General features: G+C 44.3%; 1 pseudogene; it reads right to left on the bottom strand.

Annotated features, from left to right (window-relative positions):
- Positions 1-24,400: 24,400 nt before the first annotated feature.
- On the bottom strand, positions 24,401-25,045 carry LOC128099180 (60S ribosomal protein L10-like; annotated as a pseudogene).
- Between the last annotated feature and the right edge of the window lie 1,464 nt (positions 25,046-26,509).

The following is a 26,509-nucleotide window of genomic DNA, read 5'->3' as shown; positions in this document are numbered from 1 at the left end:
CCCTGATCTGTATCCGATCCCCCGTCCACATCCTTGCCTCTTTGACACCTCTGTATCTTTCTTTTCCTCTAACGAATCTTAGGGTACTTCTAGAGTTCTTCCTAGATTCTGGTCAAGTTGATTTGCTTTTTCCAGAAGAACGGTCTGAGATCAATATCTGGAATTGACTTCTCCTTTTTAGTAGGAAATAAAAAGTCTTCCTATAGACCTAAGTAGTAGGAAGAAGACTGCTCCGAGAAGACCCATGCTTGGGTTTGCAATGCCCTGGACTTGTGTCTCACAGAGTGAAGAAGTAGGGAAGTTGCTCCTGCCCTCCTGGTGTGGTTATCTCTGGGGCTATCATGGTCTCCACTGCCACAGGGACACCAGCTGACACAGATGTTCCAGGAGTGTGAGGCCATTTGTTCCAACTAGGAATAGAGAGCAGGGACAGGCTGGGGCTTTAGGAGCTTCAACCCATCCTTCATCTTCTTTCTTTCTTTCTACCATGATGCATACAGGCTCTGCTGTTCCACACCCCATATACATGTTCAAAGACATCAGACTGCTAAGTGAAGGCAAATGTCACATTGTCAGTTTCAGCCTCAGAGGCAAGACCAAGCAAGCCTTCCTTAGTCTTCCTTGAGGGGGAGCAGACTGTCCCCAGTTTGCCCAGGAGCACCTTCACCTCCTGTTCTGGAAGAACTCAGACCTCAGTGCAAACAGGTACTGATTTCCTCGGTGCAAGAGACAGAGGCTTGGCTGGAGTGGAGGAGGCCACATGGAAGACAATCAGGAAGTGTGGCAGAGTCGGGCAAACTGCCGTCCCAGTTACGGGTCCTCAGGGGGCCCTTGCCTTTAGCTTCTGTTTTTGTATAAGAGGTGAGTTGCTTTGGGGCTCCCAGCTGGAAGTTCATACTTCATGCTGGAACCTTCCAATCCAGAAGGCAGAGGGAGTCCACCGAGTGGCCAGAGGCTGCTTATCTGTCAGCCTTCCTGGAGAAGGAGGAAGTCTTCCTTTCCTTCCTGATAATCTTTTCCTCCCATTTCTAACATCAGGAATGTGAGCAGCCCCACCTCATTTAGGGGAAAGATCTTACACAAGCATCCGTTCTTCAAGCCTCCTAATAATGAGCATGTTAAAACTTAAACAAAAGGCACAGCATTTGTTAATTGCCTCCTTTCGGCCATCTAGAAGCCAAGAGGCATGTCACACAGATCGTAGTGAGCTGAGGAGCAGCACGGAGTGGCTTGGTGGGAACAATGTCCACATAACCAAACCAGACAGTCCCACACTTTATCAGCGCAAGAGGACAAAGGAGGCCACATTTATGTTTGGATCCCATAAACACTAGATTCCCTTACAATGGCACACCCTCCCTTTCACATCCCCCTCAGCAGCAGGAGTTCCAACACTGCCATGGGACTCCACGGCGTAGACATTCCCAGGAGTCCAGAGGCAAGCACACCCTCTCTCCTCTTGATGTCCGGCCAGCTTGTCTGGGTGGGTGTAGGGACCTTGGACGTGGAGATCGGACTCAGAAACTCTGGCCTAAAGCGCATTTGCATCCCTGTCTGGCCACTGTCGCGATACAAATTACTACACAAACTGCCGTCCCTAACGAACGTATAATGAAGCAACCATGCAGCTTTCCTGAGAACCCAATGCCTTAGATGTCTTCAGATGCGTCCTTAGACTCTCAGGGGCTGAGCCATGTAGGATTAACCACTGAGGAGGTGTATTCCAGGCAATTTTCCTGAGTTCTGAGGGACAGTAGTTTGCTTTTGTTTTGTTTTAAAAGACAACTCCTTTCCTCTTGGGCTCACACAGTATTTTATAAAGAGGGGACCAAGAATAAACTGAGGATAAGGAGCTTCCCCGCTCATGTGGCCACAGATAGGGTGTGCCATGAAGTGACAGGAAATGTCCCTGTCAGGAGCACATCGACCTTTCTGGTACCTGATCTTGAGTGGGACATCTGGGCCGACCGATGTTTTATGTCTCCAAACATCTGTAAAGGGGATGAAGAGGCCATTTCTCTGCAACTTTTTTTTTCCAGGTGCCTCTCCTGTCTCTTAACCCATGGGAGTAACTGAGGGGAAAGGATGCAAATCCAACCCCATCAGCCTCTGTATTAGTTACGTTTGCATAGCTGTGACCAAAAATACCAAGAGGGAACTTTAAGGGGCTCCTTTAAATTGATTTGGGTTCTGAGTTCTGGGGATTTCAGTTTATAGCTCTTGGTCCCATTGCTTCCCGGTCCACGGTGAAGTGAGTGGCTACTTCCCAAAGCAGGAGAGTCCTCACAGCCAGCAGATGAGTGGTAACAGGACCACATCGAAGGGATGCTGTTCTAGAGGGCAAACAGAGAGAGAGGGACCAGGGACTAGACAGAACCTACAAAGGCCAGTCCCCAGTGACCCATGTCCTCTAGCTAGCCCTCACCTCTTGGTTTCCACAACCTCCCCTAACAGTGCCTCCAGCTGGAAATTAAGCATTCAATACGTGAGTTAGGGTGTGGAGGACATTTCATATTCAAATCATGAAAGTCCCCAGTGTGCCCTGGACATTCAGTTCTGAGTCAGAGATCCAGTGCCAGGTTAGGCCTTAGTCCCTCTTGACTGGGAGTCCCCAGAGTCTCAATGTTGGTAGCTCCTCAGTGGGCTCATCTTCAGAGGAAGGTTGACTGCGAGCACCGTCGACAATGAACTCAACACTCACGGAAGGTTGAAGTGGATGGAGAAAAGTGGCATTGCTGGGAAGCTGGAGGGCTCCCTTGCCCCTTCTTCAAGGTTGAGAGTCTGGATGCCAGCTCGTCTTTGTTTGCTTTGTAACTTGTGTCAGAAAAACTAAGTTAAAAGATCTTCTAATAACTGGCATGTGCTAGTGATTCAGGAGTTGAATGACACCCCACTTGTGGAAGAGAATGGTCCTTGATGGACTGGGGAGAGGACGATGGTCTCGTTGGGAACAATCCTAATAAGGTGGAACCTCAAGCAACAAGAGTTGAAGGAATGGATAAAGGCCAGAAACAAAAACAAAACAGAACAAAAAAACCCCAACAAAAACCAAGGGGGTTATTTCAGAGTTCTTTCTTGCAGGATTAGGAGAGAGGAGGCTTCCTCATGATGCTGCCGTGAGTGGACCTGTTTTTTGTGACTGTAAGTGGCCTGCTTTGGGGAACATCTGTTTCTAAGCTAGTTTGAGGATGTGACATTTCCATGAGGGAGAGACTTTGTTCTGGTTCGTGCTGGTTTCTAGGGCCAAGTGCAGAAGTTCAGTCCCTAACCAGAGCCTCCAAACATGTGTTATTCTTAAGCCTTATAAGGTGTGACACAGTCAGATTACAGTTCTCTCTTTTCCCATGCACATTGAATCAAAGCACACAGTTCTTCTAGAGACAGAATCAGCGGACAACAGAGAATGTGTGCCTTTATTGTTGGCAAGCACCCCTGATAAGACAGGCACTGTCTCCCATTAGCTGGCATGTCCTGGGGAAAAGTAACATTTCAGCTTCACCGGCATGTGCCAGTGTGAAGATTTTCCCCATACAATATATTTTGTTCATATTCTTTCCTCTTCCTTCCTCCCTCCCCACCCTTTTTCAGGTTCATTTTCTCTCTCTCAAAAAACAAAACAAAACAAAAACTCAGAAAATCAAAACAGACAAACAAAATCCAGTAAGATAAAAAGAATACCAAAGCCAACCAAACAATAACAACAACAACAACAAAGTATACAGAAACACATGGAGTCGTTTTGTGTTGGCCAACTGCTCCTGGGCATGGGCTCTGCCCTGGGAGGGCTTAATCTTCAAAACCTCCATTGGTTAAGAGCATTCCAATGAAGACTGCCAGCATTATGAAGAACCCAACACAAACACCTTGAGAAAAGCACTGCTGTCGTTGATTAGAAAGTTCAACACTGGAAACTACGCATGAAATCCTGTTTAGGTTATCAGTTAGCTAGGGGTTATATTTCAAAACTTATTAGCTCCTTTTCAAAATCCCAGGCTCCCCCAGTCCCTCCTATAAGCAGGGTTGAGAACACTATGCTCTAACGATTCTACAAGTAGTAACAGGACCCTCAGGGGCCTTCCAGACAGTGAGCTTTTAAAATGTGTCTTCAAAACATTAACTCATGGGCATTAGATTTCTAGCTGGTGTACTGCCCACAGGGTCAAAACAAAACAGTCAACAAAAAGGACACTGGGCTGGAGTTCGTCCTGAGCTAAAGTATAGCCACTGGGCAGAAACATATCAGAGCAGAAGATGAGACAAACTGGGGTAGTCTCGGAGGAAAACACTGGGTTTAACCAAGAAGAAAATGTTTACACACTCACATGGTCTTCTTGCTTATGTAGTTCTTTTCCCACCTAGCACCCTATTCACAGGGCTTAGAAAAGACAGAGTGGGTAAAAGGTGAGGAAGAAATTCCTGAGGAACACTGCACCCACAGGAGAGCAGTTTTCTGACACCCTTCTCCTGTGGAAAGTGGGTCTCCTGTGGGCGAATTGTGCCTCTCAAATCTGTAGCTGCAGTCGGTGATTCGGCACCTAGAAAGGCAAATTAAAACTGTTGTAGCGTGTCTAATCCAGCATGACTGGTGTTCTTATAAGGATACATCCACATGATTATAAGGACACATACACATGCAGATGGGTGGCTACGTGAAGACACAAAGAGGCAGATGATGCCATCTGCATGTCCAAGAGAGCAGCCTCAGTAGAAGCTGGCTTCTAACACTTGAACTATGAGAAAACACATTTCTGGTCTTATTGCCCCAGTTCATGGTGTTTGCCATAACAACCTGAACTGATGCGGGTGGTGACTTACTTCCCTTGGTTTCTCTTCATGCCCATGCCTGGGACTTTGATGTATTCATGTTCCTTTAGTAAAGTGACACTGTCCACATGTGGCTGGCTTCCTTTCTACATCTTGTGTTTCCCATGCTCTTAACCTTTTGGTCATAGGTCCTGGGTCTTGTTGCTATCTGCCATATCTATTTGTCCATCCATCCATTCATCCATCCATCCACCCATCCATCCAGTCCGTTGAGTGGTAAATGTCCCTGAAGACTGAAGAGCAGGCCAGTATTTGCCAGGACAATGATTTGAGGAATGCTAGGTTTAGATAGCTGGCCAACATCTTCAGCCTGAGGACAGAATGAGGCTAATTCATGTTTTGCATGTGGGTTCCTCAAGGGGGAAATCTCTCAGGTCCAAGTGAGACAACTTTCAAGACAGTGAGAATCCTGAATTCTTTTCCCAGACCTGTGTCATGCAACTCTCCCAAAACCGGGCTAACGTTTCTAACATACAGACCAGATTATTTCTAGGCTGGTGCTCCTAAGACTGTAGTGAAATGTAAGTCTCATGGGGGTTTGTTTAATTGAAGGTTTAGATTCGTGGGTCTAAGCAATGTCCATAACTAGAACATCTAGCCAGTCTTGGGAGCTGCTGCTGATGCAGGGTGGGGTCATGTTTGCACAGCAGGACAGAGTGTTCATGTATGTTCTGAGCTACAGATATTTCCTGAGTGGCAGTGGCCTTCCATCTACATTCTGCTCCACAGGCACTGTGACCAGGGACAGGCAATTTGGACACGGGGACAAACATAGGAAGAGAATACATGTGGCTAGCTGGATGGAAGCTGGATCCAGATGGCGCCTCACAAGATGAGTCTTGACTCTCTACAAGTATCAGTTTACTTCCTGTAAAATGGGTCCATAGACCTACCTCAAAGGGCTTTTATAGGGATTATGAAATCCCTATATGTATGATATGATGGCTAATTGTTTTTGTCAACTTGAGAGAATAGAAAATCACATAGGAAACAAACCTCTGGAAGTATCATTTCAAGGGTAGCCCTGGGACTACACAAAAAAGAGAAAGCCAACTGAGCACCAGCATGTCTGTCTGTCTCTGCTTCCTGGCTGCACACCTGGTGTGAGCAACCTTACCACTACCCCACCCCGTGCCTTCTTAGCCATAATTGATTGTCCTCTCACCTCATGAGCCAAAATATCCCCTTCCTTTAAAAAAAAAACCTTTTGTTAGTTTTTGAGAATTTCATACAACATATTTTGATCATATTCTTCTCCTTCCCAATCCCTCCTACCTTGCTTTCTTAAGTTGCTTTTATCAGGGAAGTAACAGGTACAAATGACAAGATGACATATATAGAATTGTGCATAATAGAGCTGGGAGCAAGAGGGATGCCTGGCAAAAGCTGGACCCTTCTTTTTCTTACCTATACCCAGAAAACCACAATCCATGTAGGAAAGTCCTGGAGGTGCCTTTTGGAAGGAAATGCATCCAGTGAGGTGGAGATGAGGCCCAAGGAGTTGGGGAGTTTGGGTCTCCTCCCCAGGGAGGTCTGTGCTTTTGAGGACGGGGTTCCATCCAGCTGAGCTGCAGCTGCACTGCCTGGAGAATGCAGGAAGTGATGGAAGTAAGGGGCCGGGGCATGGACTTTCAAGGGAAGGGCAATAGAACACATTGGTATAAAGGCTTAAAGAGGATTAGTGGACCAAGAAGGGCTAAATAGGGTAGGAGATGGGAGTTCAGGATAGAGGAGGGAATATAGGTAAGGATGAACAACACTAAAGATCTTTCATAGATGTTGTGGAAGCCTATTCACTACAGTAGAAGCTTCCTAAATACACATATATAAAAAGAGTAAAAATAGAGGTAAAATGGGACCACAGTGCTGTTAGATACCACAGGCTAACACATAAAAAGCCCAGTGTCAGGAATGGGTCACTTATTTTGGAGTTGTTGGCCAGTGAGGTCCCAGAGAGTGCCCAACAGTACAGGCTATTGCCAATGCTCTTGGTTACTGTCCAGGACTTGACAGTAAGACCCTACTGTTGAAGACACAATGCATGTGAGTCACAGAACATGGAGATAACAAGCTGGTACTGACCTAGAAGTTTCATCTCTAATGCTTGTTTTCATAGTGCTGGGAGGTACTATGCATGTTTCCAGAAGAGAACAGCAATCCTCAGCTTACCTAGCTGTGAACTCTTTGAGTTAAAATAATGACTGCTGATAAGACAGGCTCACTGGTACAACAGTGTCATTAACGTTTTGAGAGTGACAAACCACTTTCTGGTTGAATTTAAGCCCCATTCCATAAAATGAAAGCTGGCAATAGCCTGTACTGTTTGGCACTCTCTGGGACTTCACTGGCCAACAACTCCAAAATAAGTAACCTTGAACTATTGTTGGACCAAGAACCTATGACTAGAGAAATCATAGGCCCTTTGAGATAACCTACTACTATTAATCTGTTAAATGGGTACAATATTAAACTGATGCCTACTGACTTATTCTCATTGATTAATACGTTTCTCAACGCCCATGAGAGGAGCTTCTATTTACAGTAGATGGTGATTAACACAGACCCCCAACTGGCCAAGGTGCAGAAATTAAGCCCTAACTGGGACATCCACATCACACACCCTCCTCCCAAGGCTCAGGCATCATTGTGAAGGAGGAGCAGAGTCAGAGGCAGTGGGTAAGTCAGAGGTAGTGGGCAAATACAAGGAAACAGTGTCCTTCAGACAAGCACACAGGGAAGTGCACATAGGAACCGAACTCACTTTGGTTAAATTGTAACAGCCCGCATAGCACCATCCACACTCACTACAGACCAAATCCCAGCACAGATAGAGCAGGCGAAATCCCACCTCTGGGCAAGGTAATGGATAACTACTGGGAGAGGAAGAGTCAGTTTTGAGTGTCGACCCTGGTAAGCTGACCACGCTCCAGTGGAAGACCGTACGTCCAAGAATATATGGGCAGCACAAATTGGACTTGATGGGTTGGGGGAAAAAGAGAGAGAGGCAAGGTTGGGTGTGTAGGGAAGGGAAGAGAGCTTGGAGGAGTCAAGAAGGGTAAATATAATGAAGACATATTGTATTAAAGACCTAATAGAAATGTACTTTTCTACTTCATGAGCCTTAGACAAAAAGGAAACAGTGAAATTTCCAAGTGTCCAATGAGAAGTCTTGATGGAAAGTCACCATTAGGGGAGAGTCTGGAGCCTCTGCTATGGCTCGAGTAGAAAATGGAATATTGGACTACAGTAAGAAGAGTTAGAATTGCACCTCTGAATCCCATTCAGAGCTTTGTCCAACTGGCCCTTCCCATAATTAGAAAATAGAAGCTCAAGAATTCTGTGAGAAAAGCTTTGTAAGAAAACTGTTTGCTATCTGAGGAAAGGAAGACAAAGTGTCAGCCGTGAAAGATGGAAACACCAGGGTGTACACACACCGGTGTAGGAGCCCCAAGTAGAGGAATTAAATACCCGTTCAAGACCATTAAATCCTGTATTTTCAGAGGAAGCAAATGTGAAATTACCACTGTGGGGAACTTTTCACAGGGTTGGGCTCAAGAGAACCCTGTATTAAAACAAGCTGCCCTGATGATCAGAATTACAGACCACCATACAAGTAAGTGAGGGACAGCAGGACAGCTGAGGCAGCGGTGGAAGCAGCCCAGTGCCTCCACACCTGAGAGAGCAAGCGAGCGAGCCAGTCTGCAGTCAGCGCAGGCACCTGAGACTACAAAGCACCTGGGAGACAAAGGCACCAAGGCCCAGTCAAGTGTTAACAGGGGAAGTGATCTGAACAAAGACAAGACAGAAGTCCTTAGACGGAAAGTGTAGTCCTCGAAAAAAAAGAATTCCGTGGCAGGATGAAGTATCGATTGAGCGGGGCTGGAGGCTTAGAAAACGGGAAAGCAGGGTTCAAGGCATTAGGATGCTGCGAATTAAAAAAAGAAAAGAATGGAAGAGACAGCTATGAGGCATGAGGGGAAGGGGATTGATTCACTGTGGTGTGAAGAATGACAGGGAAGGACAAAGCAAGAGAGCCAGAAATATCTGAAGAAATAATGTTCTTAAGGATTAAGGGAATACATTTTCAGGATCTAAGCAAAATGAGGGAAAATAGAAGTATACCAAATCAATGAAGACTGGAAAGAACTATAGCCCTTACAAAGACAGTTATGTGTACACAAGACAAAACTAACTTGTAATTAATAAGCGAACACCACAAGAATGGCCAGAAAGCCAGTGACTGGAAATTTCTCCCACTGGACGATGGGGTGCAGCTGGAAGGGACCGATTCTGAAGTAGGAGCTGGTTGACAACCACAGCAGCACCAATGACAAACAAAAACCCAAAACTCACCTATTAGAAAATGTGTAAAAAATACCGGGGGAGATTTGGAATGTTTGTAAAGTAGCTGCAACTGTGATGATGCTATGGCTTGACACAGGATGGTCCCCAACAGCCCTGTGTTGAAAGCTTGGTCTCCTGAGTGGGTGTGTGTAGCTGGAGAATTTCTCTCCAGCTCTTGCCAAGTCCCGCCAGTCCCGGAGCTCACTTATAAAATAAACACACAGACTCTTACATTATTTAAACTGCTTGGCCATTAGCTCAGGCCTATCGTTGTCTAGCTCTTACTCTTATATTTAGCCCATTTCTATTAATCTTTACTTTGTCACGTGGCTCCTAGCTTACTGGTACCTTACATCTTCCTTGTCCTGGCGGCGGCGGCTCCAGGCAGTTTCAATTCTCAATTCCTGCTCCCTCAATTCTCCTCTCTGTTAGTCCCACCTATACCTCCTGTCTGGCTACCAGCCAATCAGTGTTTTATTTATATAGAGCGATATCCACAGCAGGTGTGCTGTGGACTTTTAGGAGATAGGACCTGCGGGGAGGTCCATAAGTTGCACAGGGCATGCCTTTGAAGGAGGCTGTGATGAGGGCTCTTCTTTTTGCTTCCAAAGCAATTAGACTGTTTGGCCTCCCAAACCATAATCTGAGGTAGACTTTCTTCTCTATAAATTAATTGCCTCAGGTAGTTCATTATAGTGACAGAAAGCTGGCTAATGCAGATTCTGATCTGGTAGGTCGAAGGCACAAATTGGAAGTGGCTTCTTTTATTATATTTGTTATTGTTTAGGATGAAGATAAAATAGTGATCAACTTTATATTATAAACTAAGTATATAAAATGTAAATTTTGGCCGGGCGGTGGTGGCGCACGCCTTTAATCCCAGCACTCGGGAGGCAGAGGCAGGCGGATCGCTGTGAGTTCGAGGCCAGCCTGGGCTACCAAGTGAGTCCCAGGAAAGGCGCAAAGCTACACAGAGAAACCCTGTCTTGAAAAACCAAAAAATAAAAAAAATAAAAAATAAATAAATAAAATGTAAATTTTGGGGTAATTACAAAATAGAATACAAAGTCCAAATTCATTGAAGGGAAACAAATTAAGAAAAGCTAAATATTTGACAGGAAATAGAAAAGAAGCAAAGAACTAATAAATAAAAAACAGGAAGAGAAAACACCAAATAAGATAAATACAAATAGCAACAACTCCAATGTGACTACTAAGTTTAAATTACATATCGAGAGGTTTATATATTTGATTTCAGAAAAGCAAAACTCTCTCCTAACCATCTTCCTGAAATAAAATGGAAGAGGGGCCTGAAAGACTGTAAGAGCTGGATACCCAGGGAGACTGCGTTGAAATAGTGCCTCCTAGAAATGGCTGCCACAACAAGATCAGACCAATGGCAACATCAATGAACATATTAACATAGAAAGGGGAAAATTTCACGGGGTACCATCTCTAGACAAATTATTACAGGCAACTAAAACTGTTGGGAGAGAGAGAACTAGCCTCTCCCAGGGATGTACCCCTTTTTGATTACTCAGTGAAGAGTAGTCAGACCTGAAACCATACACACACAACAAAGATGGACTAAACTGATTGTATTTATGTATTTGTGCACACACATGCATATACACATATGAATATATATTTAACAATAATAATCAAGGAAAGAGAAAAAGAGTTGGGGGGCCATGGGAGGGGCTGCGGGGAGGGTATGCAGGGGGGACTAGAGTGAGGAAAGGTGGGGGGAAAGTGATGTAGTTCTATTTCAATTAAAACATATTTAAAAATAAGTAAGTATAATGACAATAAAAAATTTAAAGCTATAGAAACAAACACCTTGAAGAAATTTACACCAAGCAACAGAAAGTCATCATAGTAACATTAATATGAAATACAAGCAGAGAGTCAGATGCTGAGTTCTCCCGTCAGCCTGAGATGCCACCATTTGTGGGGGCCTTGCATGTTTTCAGAGCTCTTACTTCCCAGCAGGTGCCTTCAGCTCTGTCTTGTTGGGCGGCACCTATAAAATGAAAAACGTTTGAAACATTTCAGTTTTACAGCCCTCCCCCTGGCTTCTGTGGGTTGTAACTCACCCTCAAGGTGAAATTCCTGTTGCTCTGCAGAGCCTGTGGTTTCCCTCCATGGCACTAGCCTCCTCAGCAAACACAGCCACTTTGTTCACAACTTGAAATGCTTTCACCCTTTCCTTGACACACTGCACTTGCGGGGCATCTTTTGACTTCACTTTTTTCCCTCACTTACTGCAAATATGGCTAAACTCCGTGTCCTAGTTAACCTTAAATGTCAACCTGCCAATTTTACACAGCTTAGAATCACTGGGATGGGGGAAGATGACAGCTGAGTGGTTACCTTTATCAGATAGATCTACAGGCATGTCTGTAAAGGATTTTTATTAGTTGGTAATCGACACAGGAGGGCCTAGCTTACTGTGGGTGATACCATTCCCTAGGCAGGTGGGCCTGGGCTATGTAAGGAAGCGAGCTGAGTGTAAGTCAGCAAGCAGCATTCTCTTTGGTTACAGCTTTAAGCTCCTGATTTAGCCCCTGCTGTGAATTCCCTCAATGATGGAGTGTGACCTGGAAGTGTAAGCCAAATCAATCTTTTCCTCCTCTAAGTTGCTTTTGCCTGGAGTGTTTCATCACAGCGACAGGAAGGAAACTAGAGTGACCGGAGTAACAGTGCCATGGCCTGAGTCATCTGCTTTCTTGAGATTTCCTTAGCCAGATAAATTAGCCCATTTCTTTTATTTTCAGCATCACAGTTTTTGACAACATGGGAAGAGCACAGCCAGGGTCAGCGACAGAATAACATGGATGCCACTGGTCCAGTCCCAGGAGAAGTCTTGCTCCTCGCTGAACGCTCAAACAGTCTCTACTGCCTCCATTGCTATCAGCATTCTGGTCTTCTGAGTTCCCACCAGAGCGGCCCATCAACAACCTTCTAGGGCTCTCTAGCCTGCACTGCCTAACTCATCCACATTTCTCTCGCCAACTGTCTTAGAGTCTTCTGTTGCTGTAAAGAAACACCGTGACCGCAGCAACTCATAAAGAAAACATTTAATTGAGGGGGCTTACAGTTTCAGAGGTTTGGTCCATTATCATCATGGTGGGAAGCATGGCAGCACGCAGGTAGACGGGGAGCTGGCTACATCTTGACCAGAAGGCAACAGGAAGTTGAGTGAAGCTTGAGAAAAAGACCTCAAGGCCCACCCCCATAGTGACACACTTCCTCCAACAAGGCCACACCTCTTAATAGTGCCACTCCCTTTGGGGGCCAATTTCTTTCAAACTGCCACACCCACCTGTTCCAAAGGCCTAATGTTACACAACCAGGTGTACGGCAAGGATACCACCCCTACTACCAAGTTTGGGCATTGGTTACTTTTCTCATGGCTGTGACAAGCACTTGACAGACTCAACTTACAGGAAGAAGGGTTCCATCTGTCTTCAGTGGGGAGTGTAATACATGGTACCAGGAAGGCACACCAGCTACTGCAGCTCCATTCACAGAGGTGGGAATATGGGATGGCCGCTCCTCCCCTCCTGACCAATCAGGAGGCTGAGAGAGATAGAACATGTGCACCAAGGTCCCGTTACCACTCAAAACAGCAACACTAGCTGCCTACCGAGTGTTCAAACACGTGAGCCCATGGGGAACAATTTTAGATTATCACCAACGTATTTTCCTATCTTACCCCCCCTTGACATCAATTCTGATGAGCACTTTCCTGCTCTGTGGCCATACATTTATTATTCACAGTTGTAATTCTATGACTTCAAGCTTACAGAGCTTAAGGCTATGTAGTGAGTTACATTTAGGCCAATAATAGTTACGTCTTGCTGAAAATGTTTATCTTTTATTACTAAGTAATAGTTTAATCATCTCTGAAGTTCCAGAGTGATGGGGTTTATGATAAGAATTTGGGGGGCAGGAGGTGAGAAGGCCAGGTAGTGTGTATCAGAGCTGGAAACCCTGAAGGGCTAAGGTATGCCACTGTACAGTGAAGACTGAGCTGCAATGGAGACAGCTGGATTCTCCTGAAGAAAGCTGGAGGGGCTGGGTGGAGTCAGCCCAAGAGAGAGGCCACGTGTGGGGCAAGTAGCAAGGCCATGGGTATGGCACCCCCAGCCTGTCAGAGCTCAGGTAATGCCACCGGGATACCCAGAAGGCAGACATGGTGCCATAGGGTTTCGTTTGTCCTTCCTTGCTTTGTTCTTGCTTTGGCCCAGCCTTTCTTCATATCCTCCTCTTCTATCCTTTTGGGATGGGGGTGCTTATTCTGTGCCATTTATTGGAAGTGTGTAACTAGTTACTTTTATTTCATAGGGGCTCAATGTCAAGAATTTGCTTTGAATCTCAGCAGAGACCTTGGCCTTTCGAACAGTTTGGGGCAGTTGAAACATTGCAAACTCTTGAAATTGTACTGATTGTGTTTTGTATCATGACACAGGCAGGGCAGAGGTAGAACATGCTGGCATGAATCTGAAATGCACTTGCAGGTCGGTACATCTGGACCATTGGTCCTCAGCTGTCACTGCTGCTTTGGGAGGCAGTGGAAGCTTGAGGGCCGAGGCCTCTAGTTCTGTTTGCTCACTTGCAAGATGGAAGGAACTGCCACCTTACATTCTCACCACCATGGAAGGACTACCCGGGTGCATCTCACATTCTCACCACCATGGAAAGGACTACCCGGATGCCACCTTACATTCTCACCACCGTGGAAGGGACTACCTGGATGCCACCTTACGTTCTCACCACCATGGAATGGACTTCCCAGATGCATCTCACATTCTTACCACCATGGAATGGACTGCCTGGATGCCAGGGCATTCTTGCCATAATGAACTGTATCCCTGAACTCACAAGCTGAAGTAAATCCTTGATCTCTTTGGATGTTTCTGCCAGGTACTTGTCACAGTGATGAGAAAGTGGCACACAATACCCTTGACTTAATGTATAACCACACAACTTCTGCCTCTAACAGGAAAAAAATACATCCTGCTTGTTGTTTTCAAACTATAAACGTGTTTTTTATTTTTAGAAAATCTTCTTTAGAAATTCATTGCTTATGGCATTAATTCCAGTAAGAATGGCGATGGCTTCTCCTATCCTAAGAGTAAGGATTCTCCACTTACTTGGGGACAGCCCCAAGTGTAGCATGTCATAATGTGGTAAGTTTGTGACAGTTACAGTTTGGAAGAGTTACAGTCAGAGACTACCCTCTGTTGATCCCATTTATTATTCTAGTTAAATCACTCATTTTTTGAGCCTCAGTTTCCTCCTCTTTGAAATCAGTCTAATAAAAGTGCCTGCATCTTAGCATCGAGTGAGATGTCGTGTTGAAGTACTGGGCATCATGTCAGACTGCCTAAGTGTGCTGTAAGTTAGTGGCTTCCTGGTCACTGTTACTATTCTCATGTCCTTCCCTCTGACGTAAAACCATTTTAATATACTATAGAATACACCCAATATTTTCTCAGCTGCCTCTTTCAAGGATCTGAAATAAATACCAATGGCTTTACATTATTTTGAATTAGGGGGTCTTCTTGATATAGTGTATTACAAAATTAGGGGACTAGTATTTACATAAGAGAAGTAAGAAACCCTGAGAAAAGATCTGATATTACTAGGAGCTATATCAGTTCTTCAAAAAAGTAAGTCATATTATTGAACAGATGCTAATATTTGCTGAGGCAAATAATCCCAAGGTATATTCAATCCCAGTAAAGCGAGGAACCCAATTTTGGAGATACAGCAATCTCACGCATTGTTTCACAAGCGTGTAAACATTACTAAGTGTGACTATGTTAACATTGGAACTGGAGAGATGCGGAGTTCTCTCCCTCCCTCCTTTTTACCTTTTTTCCTTCTTTCCTCTCCATTTTCTTTCCTTTCTTCCCTTTATTTCCAGGTTTAGGTTTCTAGGCTTCAAATTCACAATTCTCCTGATTCTGAGTGATGTAACTAAAAGTATGGGATGACACGTTAAGCTTGAAAACTTTTTGTGTTAGCACAAAATTCCGTATTTAAAATACCTGCTTTGTCCTCCAGAGTAATCCAAATTCATTCATTAAAAACAAAAACCAAACAACTATGGGGATCCACCCCCCCAAGTGTAAACAGTTGGACTTTCACATCTACACGTTCCATAACCCCAGGAAACAAGCAGGGATCAGGAATTTAAAAATTTTCCATGGTACTAAACTTGTGCAGACTTCTTTCTTGCTACCGTTACCTCAGCAGAGCAGAGCAGTGGTACAGCACACACTGTCTTATGGGAGGGATTTGAGCGTTCACGGCAGTTCCTGTTCTCAGGGCTCCTGGAACCCGTAACCTGCTGGTACCAAGAATCTCCTTCTATCTAGACTCTTCTTCTCCCCAGGCAGATGTTTCTGGCTTCTCAAAGCTGCTTGAGTGGGCTCACCTATGTCTGACCTATCTATGTACAGGTCACTTGAGATGTCTCATATACAAGTCAGGCAGCGAGCCCAAGGGGACCCTCTCTTTGGACAATTCCTTCAAGGTGAATCCCTTCGAGGATTATCACCACATGCCCCTCACCAAGTGGGACTGTGGCTCTCCATGAATATGTTGAGTTCCGCATGCTCCTTCCACCCCACTTTGGTCCTTAGTCTCTGTGGGGTGTTTAAAATGGGGTCAATCCTAGTTGTTCAGCTTGAACTGTTTAGAGGGCCCCCAGGCAGTGGAATCAGGACCTATCCCTGATGCCAGCTTTTTGGAGCCCAGTGCCTATAGTGGGACACTTTGCGCAGCCTTGGTGCAGGGAGGAGGGTCTTGAACCTGCCTCAACTGAATGTACCAGGCTCTGCTGACTCCCCAGGAGAGAGCTTGCCTCCGAGGAGGTGGGAATGGGCGTGGGATGGGGAGAAGGCTGGGGCGTGGGAGGAGGGAAGAGAGGGGAATCTTTGATTGGTATGTAAAATGAATAGAAAATCTTTTAATAATAATAAAAAATATATAAAATAAAATGGGGTCAGTTCTTAGAAACTTCCTTTGTAAATTGTACAGTACTGCTCATCTGCAATTTCACACCCACCCTAGCTTCAAAAGATCAACTGTGACTCTTTTTTGCCCGTAAGCTAAGCTACTAGTTGCCCAGTTTTCTCTTTAGCAGTTAGAAATTAATCCAAAAGGACTTGAGACCACTTGCTTAGCATGCTCCCTTACAATTCCCGGAGAACAATTTGCCTTTTCTACTTTAAAGTTCTTCGGTTCAGAAACTGCCATAGAAAAGCATAGTTTAAGTTTTAAGACAAAATCCATCATTTGACAGCTTACCTACCAAAGGAAAGTGTCAAATCATTCTCCTTGCAGGTTCCGGCATTCCAGGTCCTATTGATGGTTAAACGTGACTTTTTTGTTTGGTTGGTCTGAGCTAAATTACTCTGGGCATTTTTAATTTCATGAACAGGAAAAAAATAAACCCTTCCACCTTGAAAAATAAATGGGAGCCATTCTTTTTTGGCGGCAGATAACTCCAAAAGATGTGACCTTTCAAAGTTCATGCTACCCAAGTGGGTTATTTCCTCGGAGGAAAATCTGCATGAGTTCAGTCAAGTCATGTCAAGGAGAAATTGTTAAGTGACAAGAGGAGGAAAACCATTTGTAAGGCAAGTAAACTTTAGAAACAATTATTCTTCTAGACTTCCTGCAGCTCATTCTGTCATGGGCTTCAGTGTTCTTCAGAATGCTGTATATCATTGTGGTATCTAAATTCATTTGATTGAATAGTCAATGGCTTGATTTAGGAGGAGTGATTATGATGTTGGCTTAAAAAAATAAGTTTCCATAGAAACAGGATAATTTGAGATCAGCTATTTAAGAGAGATTTGCACTGAGCTGAACCTTGCAAAAATAAATCCAAATGGCACTTTCTCCCTTGGTAGATTATTCTGGTAATCAACTCTACCAGGTTCTGGATATGAACCATTATGCAAATTCAGAAAATACAACCAGATCTTTTCACCTTGGGATGCTTATAATTCTTTCCCTTGGAAATAAGATCTTTGAGCGAGCACCTCAGTGGTCACGCTCCAGAAATAGTCTATACAAAAGAAAACAGAGAGCGACTCAGTTTCATGGCTGAGATGGTATGGATTCTCATAGGGGCTCTGTTTTTACACAACTTTTATTACGCTCTTCCAGCGGACATTGCTATGTTTATGGCTCCTGCTGGTCCAGTGGTAGATACAGGGGAAATAATGGAGAACAAAGGCTGTTTTCTCACCTCTGAGAAGCACCTATTTACTGGGTAAGGTAGCTGCAGCAGAGAGAGTGCAGAATTTCTGTGGCATAGGGCATGGTCAACTCCAGTGGTGTGGAGACACTGCTGGTCACAGTACTAAGGCGCAGCGAAGCCTATGCAGCACTCACATTCTGCAGAGGCGCTTTTAATGTCTCCTTTGAGCTGGTCACCATACCGTCATTATTACCTTTAATCCCAGCACTTGGGAGGCAGAGCCAGGCGGATCTTTGTGAGTTCGAGGCCAGCCTGGTCTCCAAAGCGAGATCCAGGAAAGGCGCAAAGCTACACAGAGAAACCCCATCTCAAAAAACAACACAAACAAACAAACAAACAAAAATGTCTCCCAAGAGCACCAAGTGGAACTCTAATGAGTCTCCCACTCAAAGTGGCTTTTGAGGTAGCATTTGTCTCCAGTAGCTTTCTTTGGAGAAATTCCTGGTATCTGGAAAATCAAAGCAAATGGTCAGAAGTCAAAGGAGAGAGACTTCTGGGAGATAGAAAACACTGGTAAGAAAAGCAAGCCTTAAGAATAACCATTTGAAAACAAACATGCCTGAAGCATAGCTCAGAACCCGTGGCTATTATGCAACTTAAATTGCAGGGTGTCTTGAGCAATCCCCGAATTTCTAAGAACGAACCACAGCTAGAATGCAGGGAATGATTCTAGAGCCCTGGGAACAGAGGCAGCGGTGGGCAGCACTGCCCAGAGCCAGAGGAGGCTCCATGCCTCTACCACTAGAGGACATCGCAGGTGTGCCTGGGAATCCTGAGAAAACAAGACATGGCATCCAAAGAGCAAGCGCACGGTGGAAAATCAGCCCCAGATCAAAGGCATCGAGTCAATAGTTCAAGAGAAGTTGATACAAGAGAATCGATTCGGTAAATCCGGGGATATGGATTAGCTGAGCACACAGGATAAAGAGAAACAAGGGCTGATACCTTTCCAAGCCCTAGTTGCCGGTGCTCACCTCCTGGAGCTGCTATGCTATTTGTCTAGTATTCAAGGCATTTCCTTGTAGATCTGACTTACATCCTTCTTATTTTGAAATTTTAATGTTAATATTTTTGTGTACGTTCACTGAGTTCTGTCAATAAACCACAGTTCAACCACAAATTTCCTTGGGTGACTAGCAAACAGCCTTGCACATGTTGGAGGGGTCCTCATTATCCCTACATATTCACACAGCAGAGCTAGGTTGAGGGTGAGCATGGGGTGCTGGACTTGATGTTATTTTCCACCTGGACATGCCAAAGGAAGCCCAACAACACCCCCCTGCCACCCTCCTTTCCACTATCACCCCTCCACCCTCTACCCTGTAGCAGGAATCTTCAAAGTTCTTATTAATAAAATCAAACCCGGGGCCAGTTATTGGGGTGAAATGCTGGATGGTCAGAGAGACAGAACAAGCCACAGCTAACCTCACCTGGCCAACTTCTCAGCTGGTCCTGTTTCCTCAGACTGGAAGCCTCTGTGTCCTCATATCCGAATGGCTCTCAGCTGAACTGTGCTCCTCAAAACCTAAAAGTTTAACCAGCCAAATGCTTCTAGTTTCTGGTCCTCACGCCTTATATACCTTTCTGCTTTCTACCATCACTCCCTGAGATTAAAGGCTCGCTTTCTGGGATTAAAGGCGTGAGTCACCATGCTTGGCTGTATCCTTGAACAGATGGATTTCTGTCTCTGGAGTGCTAGGATTAAAGGCATGAGTGCCACCATTTTCTAGTCTTTGTAACTAGTGGCTGTTCTGTCTCTGACCCCAGATAAGTTTATTAGGGCACACAATATTTTGGGGAGCACAATACCACCGCACTATCCCCGCTGCCAGCTCCAGCTTTTGCTTGAAGTGTCCACAGACTCACATGCTGAGTCCTGATGTCCTCTCAGGCTCTGAATTATTGAACTTCCTCCCTCCCCTCCCTCTCAGTGACTGTCAGGGGAGTCTGGAATGATTCTGCTGTGGTAAATCCAATGTTGGGTCTCCTGGGCTGAGGCGAAGTTTCAGCAGACCCGGGTAAGGGTCCAGGTGCAGTTCCACCGCAGACTCCTCTCTGGGTTCCGGGTGGCTCTCTGCTCTGAAGACACTGAACTGCATGTCCTTCGCTCAGAACCACCATTCCCACACTGGTTCCTATACATCCAGTCTCCCTCCAACTCCGAGCTGGAGTCTCACAGCTTGGAGACTCTCCCTCCCTACGGACAATTCTCTTCACTTATAGGAGGAAAACCAAATTGTCTCCACCTCTCTGTCTGCTCAGAAAGTGCCTTCTCCTCAGGAAGATTAGGCAACTCCCTGGCTTCTTTTTACACCTTTGCTCCTCCACCCACAAGAGTGGGGGGGTCTGCCTGCTCGGCCAGAAGCTTGTTTGCTTGTCCCTTCCGTGGTGTTTTAGACTGACCTACCCACAGTATTCAGTACCCAGGCATATCCGTGACATCACCTCCTTCAGTCTTCAATGTGACTGAGCAGCTTAGAGAGCTCTTCCTTGGTCGCTTATTCAGAACTCCATCCCACCTCTGACTAACTCTTAGCATTCCTGCCCCACATCACTGTCTTAATTTTCTCTTGAGCATTGTCCTGTTCACCATCTGACACACATGCAAGTATATAACTTGCATGTAAAACAAATACATGCGTGTATATACCTCTTATGGTTTGACTCCCCCGGTAAAGTTCTGAGAAATGTTTAACAACTGATAGATCTGCAGCAGCTGGGAGGGAGTCCTGATGGGTACTGCTTTGTGCTGCCGCAGACATGGCCATGATGGTTAATTGCAAGGATAGCTGTGCTTAAACACAGTAGTCCATTTACTGATTCATTTCTGTGAAATGATCAGAGTCAGCTCCAGCTCCCCACGGGCTCTCCCTAGACTGCTGGACCTCTGGGGAGGAGTTTCTGTGTGCTCTGTTAGTTCTTGGTCCATGGTAGAAACTTCGTAACGAATAGTTACATGAGAAGCTGCAGAGATGGCTCAGAGTTAAGAGCACCTGCTACTCTTGTAGGAAACTGGAGTTCAGTTCCCAGCACCCACAGTGGGCTGCTCACAACTGCCTACAACACCTGTTCCAGGGCATCCCATGCCCTCTTCCGACCTCTGTAGGCACCAAGCATGCATGTGGTGCAGACATACATGCAGCCAAATAACTCATACACATAAAATAAATAAATAAATAAATAAATAAATAAATAAATAAGATAAAGTAGCATAATTTTAATCTTTAATCTTTTAAAGTTTAATTTTTAATCTCTAATATATTTACTTAAATTAACTATGTCAGACATAGTGGGATACAGTTAAAGCTAATAAAGCCATGCTAAAAGAGATACAAAAACTTGTTACTTGGCCAAATATTAATATTAATTTATTTTTAATATTAATTGTTAATAATTTGTTAAAGTAATTAGATTCTTAACTTTTAAGAACTACAATATGGACAGGAGGACCAACTGGGAATCCGGAGCATTGAATCTCTCCTGATACAAATTCAATGTGTAAAATAACATGATAAACTATGTAAAATTGACAGTTAAAATGAGGTGGGAGGAATTTGTAATACTGTGAAAGTGACTTTTGAGTAATCCTTTTTATTTCCCATAAAAATAAAGTTAATATGAATAAAATAAAAATAACTAAAATTAGAAAATATATTAATGTTGAGTATACAGGAAGAAGAACTTTCCAATGAGTAAATGAGTAGAAAAAAATACCAAGACATTCCACAAATTTAAGACCAGATGAAATTTTTAAAAATTTGTTTCACAAATGCCAGCAGAGTTAAAACTAAGAGGGGTATTCTCTATGATAGATACAATTTTATTAAAATCTGTTATAAAGTATAAAATCTCTATGAAGTCAGAAGTAGAAACAGGCTAGAGAACATAATGCTATTTTAATGTAATATGTAAATGATAAACACACATTAGCGAAAACAAAATCAGTTCAGCTTTCTCGTCGATTGAAACTGTCCAGAGCAGAATTTCATTACATAGCATATGCTTAGCTCCAGTCTCTTCTTCATCCCCTCTGGACTGCTTCCATCTTAACTCTCCCATGCCTCCGCTGAGTTAGTCATTGATCCAAGTGCTGATCCCCATTTGTGCACTCCCAATTGAGTCATGGAGATGCCAAAGGAAATATTAGAAACTTGCCAAGGTAACCAACAGGGCCTGGAACTGATGTGGGATTGTATTGTCCTGAGAGATACTAGAATAACATTTTCTTGTTCTTCCTAAAGAAAAAATAAAACCTCAAAGAGGCAATAAGCCAGAGGCAAATATATTTCAAACTAAGTGAATTGAATTGTGAACGTTTTGCGTTTTGTTCCTGTATAAAAACTTAACCCGGGCAGTGCGTCTACATACTTATCTATATTCAGACCCACTGAGCAATGCTAGTATGAGGACTTGTCATTGGGTGGGTGTCCGACTTCACTGAGTCCTAGCCCGGTGAATACTGAGACTGATGTGTTGGTGAAAACCTTCTAAAGAGGTCCTGTCTGCCTCAGCTGAAGCACCTGAGACACAGCTGTGGCCATTTGTTTCCATGTTGTCCACATGCCCTTCACAGACATGTGGTCATACTGCTTCTATATGGCAGCTGATGAGGCTCAAAAGGTTGAGGGTGAGAACAGCGCCAATAACCACTTCAAGGCTAAGGATGGCGATGATAAATACGTGGCTGTGGTTTCAACAGAAGGGAGCATGGGGCAAGCTTTGTTCTTGCTGGTTTCTGCATGGAGGGTCTTTCTAAACTGTGGTGGAAGGAAGGATTTGAGCCAAATGAGGGAGCAGTTTGGTGTTAAAGCCACGGAAGTGTATAGAATTTGTGGAGCACTGTGTTTGGAAATCCCTTTGAGTGTGGTTGAATATGAACTTTGCTTACATAAGAGAGGCCTGAGAGTCTGGTTAGCTCATAGGAAACTATGAGCTGAAGGGAGACTGCAGAGAACACATAGTTCTGGAATAATTCCAACCACCAAGATTAGGGAAGTGAACTGAGTGAGTCCTTAGGTAGGCAATGCTGTAGGTGTGGACTCTTTCAGTCCTTCAGTAAGGGCTGTGTTAAGACACCTTGAAAGAGCTTAAAATCAGTTCTGGGCACACTGATGCCATTATACAATAAATTGACTGCCTGTCACAACAAAAGTTAGTACTTTTTAAAGGAAAAAATGAAATCTAGTTTTTCAGTCATGTAACGTATCAAAAATAGCGAGGCTAGGGAAGAAGGAATGCTGTGGGATAGTCTGTATGTCAAATTGCTCTGATTGGTCAATAAATAAAACACTGATTGGCCAGTGGCTAGGCAGGAAGTATAGGCGGGACTAACAGAGAGGAGAAAAGAAAGAACAGGAAGGTGGAAGGAGTTACTGCCAGCCACCGCCATGACAAGCAGCATGTGAAGATGCCGGTAAGCCATGAGCCACGTGGCAAGGTATAGATTTATGGAAATGGATTAATTTAAGCTATAAGAACAGTTAGCAAGAAGCCTGCCATGGCCATACAGTTTGTAAGCAATATAAGTCTCTGTGTTTACTTGGTTGGGTCTGAGCGGCTGTGGGACTGGCGGGTGACAAAGATTTGTCCTGACTGTGGGCAAGGCAGGAAAACTCTAGCTACAAAGGAACAAGAGATAATACTTCCTAGAAAGAAGTCAATATCAAGAACAAGAATTACTTTAACTAACAGGGAAGGACTTTAGAGCAGATGGTATAAATGTGTTAAGAGATTTCAGTGAGAAGGTGGAATGGATGGCTGCCCAGCAGGGGTGATGTCCCAGCGGCACAGAAATGAGAAAGTGGGACAACTCAATTTTTTAGAACTAAAAATTATTATATCTAAAATGAAAAGTTTAATAGGTAGATTTAAGGTTGTGTGAGTTAGAAAAGAAGATGTGGGTGGACTGAAAAAAGAATTATCCAAACTAAACCATAAAGAGAATGACTTTAACAATGAAAGCCAGGGCCTCTTAGTTGAGAACTAAGCCAACATTGGCATAGTGAAGACAGTATGAGCCTGGACTGCTCCTGCCTGGGGGAAAACATGACCTGATAACTGAGTGAAACATTGAGAGGTGGAGAGACAACATACATTACATGGAAAGTTGCAGGTATGGAGAATAAAGGCATTAGCCTAAGATCATAGGAACTATGCAATTCCATGTGTGAAGTCACATATCAATCACTAGATTCTAGCTTTTTCTAGGCCAAGGCAATGGGTATACTGATATTCTGTCTTACTTGACAATTTTGGGGTTATGTTCAAACTAACATGTTTTTACAGTGAAGAATTATGACCTTAAAAATTAGTAGCCTTCCTATATATAGATGACAAACACTGAGAAAGACAGCAAGGAAATAATACCATTCATGTTAACCTAATGTCTGTCTGTCTGGGAATAAGTAAAACCAAGGAAGTAAAAGACTTACACAATAAAAAAAATGTAAGGCACTGAAGAAAGAAATTGAAGAAGATAGAAAGATCTCGCATGCTCATGGATTGGTAGGATTATTTTTTGTGAAAATGGCCATCTTAATACAAGCAATCTACAGATTCAATGCAATCTTCATCAAAATTTCAATGCATTTCTTCACAAAAACTGACAAAAATCTTAAGTTTCTTTTGGAAATATCAAAGACCCAGTATAGCTGAAACAATCCTGAACAACACTAAAATGATTGGAGGTGTCACTATCCCAGATTTCAAGCCATACTACAGGGCTACAGGTTTTTTTTTTTAAGGCATAAAAATGGACTTACTGGTCAATGGAATAGAATTGAGTCATATATAAACTTTTGCAACCAGTTATAAGCCTATCAATTTATTTTGTTTTCTGAACCTTAGATAATAAAATAAGCATCATGTAATTTTTTTTTAAGCAGACTGGATGTGAGATTTATTACTGAGCATGATTTGGTAGGGTACAGGAGAATACTGTGGAACCCCTCAGGAGTGCAGGGCTCGTCATTTGTCCAAGGGACCATGATTGGGGATATACTTGAGCCCACAGCCATCAGGAATAAGGTGCTTCTCAGCAACCATGTCTTCAAATTCATCCACATTAAATTTGGTGAAACCCCATTTCTTTGAGATGTGGATCTTCTGGCGGCCAGAGAACTTGAACTTGGCTCTACAAAGAGCCTCAATCACATGTTCCTTATTCTGCAGCTTGGTGCGGTTGGACATGATGACCTGGCCAATGTGAACCCTGGCCACTGTGCCCTGGGGCTTCCCAAAGGCACCATGCATACCTGTCTGGAACTTATCAGCCCCAGCACAGGACAACATCTTGTTGATTCAGATGACATGGAAAGGGTGGAGCCTCACTCAAATATGAAAGCCATCCTTGCCACAACTCTTTACCATGTATTTGTTGGCACAAATACGGGCAGCCTCCAGAGCTTCAGAAGAGAGCTGCTCATATTCATCTGACATCATGTGGCCACAAAGTGGGAATTCATCAACCTTTGCCTTCTTCCGTCCCAAGTCAAAGATGCGGATTTTAGCATCAGGGACACCTTGGCAGAAGCGAGACTTTGGGTACGGCTTGTTCTTACAATACCAGTAACACCGGATGGGGTGGCGACCCATGATGACAATAGGGTCGTTGGTGTCGCGCCGGAGCGGGGGGAAAACGGAATCATGTAATTTATGCCTAGAATTTAATGACTATCAAACTAAAGCTTGTAGGACCCTCCATCCTATTGCTTGTTTTGAACTCTGGTTCAGTGGTATAGAACTGTTGTCTTTCATCAGAATGGGCTCCTTAAATCTGAGGACAGATGTTCTATACTCCATTTATTCTGCAAAATTGAAGCTGGTCTGACTAAAAAACAGCTAAAGTGTCTTTTGCATTGAAACATAGGCCAGTCTTCAGTATTATGAGTCTGTCCAGTCCAATGCTCTGCAGGTTCAAGTTCACAGACTTCATGCAGCAACATACTCACACCACTTGGGGCTGAAGCAGGGATACCACGCTGGTCATCTTTGGAAACCCAGAAAGCTGACATGAGGTGGTGGCAAACCATTAGCTGTCAGGTTATAGTCCAACCTGGAAAGGTCTGCCCATAGCTGGCCCCACCAGGGTCTGTTCCTGGCTCCAGAACCTCAAGAGGTGAGGGGCACATAGTGTACATTGGTTCAACCAACAACACAACTGAGTTGTTGTGATGCCAGGTGCTGTAGGGGCCTTCAAGGAAGAGCAGTGAAAGGCACACCCCATTCTGGCTCTCACGGCCCATCACAGGTAACCCTCTAATGATTACCTGGAATTCTGGTCCTAGCAATAAGTCTATCTTCCAATATGCGTTCCTTCTTGTTAGAGCCATAAAACTTCAGGGCAAAGTTCAAGTGCTAAGCATCAGTTTACAAGGATTTGGAGGACCAAATCATTCTGTACCCTGTACCCCACTGGTCCCACAGCACTTGGCCCATGTGGCACTGCTCCTGTGGACCCTCTCCTGGCACCTCCACCTCGGCCCTCAGTTCCATCCTCTGTGTCTATCAATGCTGAGATCCAGCTCTGTGTACCCCAGGCTACCCCTCAAGCATCACTGGACCTCCAAATGAAAATGTGCGATGCAAAACCTGCTAGGGCTGATCCACCTTGGAGACTATGTGGCCCAGGAGAACATGCTGTAGCACATGTTACACATCATGGCTGTTTGCCTGACCTCCCAAGGAGGACTTAGCATCAGGAAGCCCAGCCTGTTGGGGCCTATGGGTCCCCTCATTGAATGTCTTGCCCATACACTGCCTGTCCTCAGAGTCGTCAGTCACGGTCCTGCATTCCCACCACTGCCTGTAGGCTTATGAATTGCTCATCTTGTCAGGTGAGGAAGTGGATAAAGCATCTCTTCCTCCCCGTGATGCACTGAAAAAGAACCAGAGCAGACACAAAACTCAGCCTTCCCGGCTCCAGGCCTCAGGTTCTTCCCAGAACTCCTTGCTACTCCAAGCTGTGGCTTTCTTTTCCCAGGCCCAGGATCTGTTCTGCAGATGACAGCCCAGTTACTTTAGTGCTCATTTGGCAAATCTTCTGAAAGAACCAGGGTC

This window comes from Peromyscus californicus, unplaced genomic scaffold (assembly GCF_007827085.1).
Source record: "Peromyscus californicus insignis strain IS unplaced genomic scaffold, ASM782708v3 Scaffold_6__1_contigs__length_162567912, whole genome shotgun sequence".
Taxonomy (NCBI): domain Eukaryota; kingdom Metazoa; phylum Chordata; class Mammalia; order Rodentia; family Cricetidae; genus Peromyscus; species Peromyscus californicus.
This window is presented reverse-complemented; position numbering and strand designations above follow the sequence as displayed.